Here is a 2623-nt window from a genome sequence, read left to right as displayed (position 1 = left end):
TCAGTGGTAGCCATTAAAAGAAGATGGAAGCACATTGACCATGTTTATGGCAAGTTATATTGTATGCCATTCATAGGAAAGGTGCTGTCAGAGGTTTCCATTTAGTTTTATGACCATTTAAACAGCAGCAAGCTGGAAACCAAGGAATATAATTTCCATTATAGGGAATATTGCCTGTGGGTGAAGGTGAATTCATTATTGGTGGACTTTTGCTCAGCACTGCAGCACTACCAGCACTGCTCTTAATAAATAGACAAAGGAATATCAGGATGAGCTACAGTATGTTCACAATCTACCCGGGACAGAGAAGTAAATTTCACGACGACGAGCGAGCGAGCGAGCGAGCGCGAGGACACCACAGCTACACACAGCAGCAACACTCACACTGAGCGAGAGAAGGCGAGAGCGAGCGCGCGCGCGAGCAGCGGGCGTTCGCGGGCGGAGAGCGAGGTGTGCACAGGGGGTTGCAGAGGGCATTCTTTGTACTAGTGGGGTGAATGAAGAGGGTCTGAGGCTTGTGAGTATGCAGTATGTCAATGTCAATGGCACACAGTTGCACAAACAGAAACACACACTGCACTACTGAACATTGCATCTGCATTTTTGTACTCAAAAAGGTATCTCTCATAGGGTGAGAAATTAAAACAATAAAGGGCTACCCAAAAAAGGTATTATAATGGTATTCAAATACAATAATTGTGCAAAATGTATTCACTGAATATATAAAAATAATCATTTACAGTTCCACTGAAATTTCAAAAAGATGCATTTTTCTTTCTTTTATTTTTTATTTTATCAATGCCATGCAAGATGCTTCCTTACGGAATGCTCTGTAAAGGTCACATTGGTGTTATGGCTATTGAGAAGAAAAAATAATTCACTTTTCCTTCATGCTGCATGGTTGATTGATTGAATAACACAAACTATACCCACACATGTAAGGATTCATCAGACCCTGAAGAACAATCAGCCTTACATATCTACAACACGTCTATACTGGTGTGTACGTCTATACTGTAGTGATAAAAACAGATAAGTGGCTAGCTTCTACAGAATCTGCGACAGCAGTGGCAGCGGAGTCGTTTGTGTTGTGAAGTCAGTGTCCCTTTTGTAAGGCCTTTTCACAAAGTGGAGCCAGGATGTGCAGTTGCCGGGGCAACGCTTCTGCCTAAGTCACTCAGGCGATCCCCAGCCAGACCTCAGCCTTTAGAGCAGCATCCACCACAGCTCAGCAGCACTGCAGCAACACTGTCAACAGTGAATGTATACAGGTGCACCAGAGAACTGGGAAGCACAAGCAGTAGAAGAAATTCAGTCTAGTGTGCTGTCTAAACTTGCTTTCAGTGCAGATCAACTTGTTTTACGAACTTCCAGTAAAGTAAGTAAAACACACTGTGGTACATTGGCCGTAGTGGAGTATGGCAGATAATTTCAATATGCATCATGATTTGTTTAAAGAAACTGCAGTGTATATACTGTAGTAAGTATAACTACATGTTCTACCTTTTTAAAGTATTTTAATAGACTAAACTATATTAAATTACTTGTGTACAATATGTAATGACATGTAAATCATCAAATGTATTTTTATTGTTGATTTCATGATGTAAAACAAGTGTATGTTTAATAAGGCTACATTTAACAACGTTTAACATAACTGCTCCCTGAAAAACAGCCATGTGATAAAGCAATTTAATGACTCAATGTTTATATGATTAAGCTTTTAAAGGAAAATTCTTCCTCAAACAACCCTGTGCTACCCTACAACTACCAATATCTGTTAAGTGTGTCAGTTTTAGGCATCTTCAGTGAGTAGTACACAGGTTTTTGCTGCATTTAAGACATTAAATATCATCAAAGTTTATCTTCTATGTGTTTTAATAGTAAATAATATTCCAGTGAGAAGAATAGGTTTACTTGCAACAACAAGCACCAAACTTTGTCAGTGGGCATTGGGCTTTCTCTTAGTAGAGATACTTTCTATTCACTTGTACCAGAATACATTTGGGAAACTTGAAAAAAACACCATGTTATGATGATCCAAAGAGCGTGTATGCAGACATGACCTTTATAACCTGCTGTAGTGACTAGTACAGCTGCATAGTGGTGTGTCCATAAGCTGAACAGAAAACTGGTCCAGTTAATAAGTACACACTTTTATCAATATATGAATTACAAGAGTAAGTAAATACATGTTAAAATTCACTGCTAAGATAGAGAGTAGGCAAGTACAGTCGATGGAAGGTAAAGTACTATGTGCACTGTGTGCTACAGAAATATAGTAAGAATTTCTCCTCAGGTAAAAGGAAGACACTGTGCAACTAATACAAATGAGTGTGTGTACTCTTTTACAGGTGCACTAGCTGGATTTACAGCTTATAGGGCAGTTTTTACAATAAGAGTTCCCTTGCTACAGTAGTTCCTACGCCTTTATATATTTCTTCCCACTGGGACCAGCAGCTTTTAGAGAACCATTCACAGCTGCTGACTCCCAGCGAGGTGCTCCAATAGGGAGAGCAATGTTCCCAAACGCAAACATCTACCTCTATCATCTTTTTTGTATTCACACCTGCTGATACTACTGATCTTGCTCTGTTTCAAGGCTCTCACACACACACACACA

At 39.6% G+C, this 2623-nt stretch overlaps 1 protein-coding gene across 2 annotated transcripts in view; it reads left to right on the top strand.

Annotated features, from left to right (window-relative positions):
- Positions 1-2623, top strand: part of neto1l (neuropilin (NRP) and tolloid (TLL)-like 1, like) — a 68766-nt gene that overhangs the window by 53404 nt on the left and 12739 nt on the right. The gene's annotated exons all lie outside the window — the stretch shown is intronic.

This window comes from Morone saxatilis, unplaced genomic scaffold (genome assembly GCF_004916995.1).
Source record: "Morone saxatilis isolate NCDOM2014 unplaced genomic scaffold, NCSU_SB_2.0 Contig0, whole genome shotgun sequence".
Lineage (NCBI taxonomy): Eukaryota > Metazoa > Chordata > Actinopteri > Moronidae > Morone > Morone saxatilis.
The sequence above is the reverse complement of the archived record's forward strand: the minus strand, read 5'-3'. Positions and strand labels throughout refer to the sequence as shown.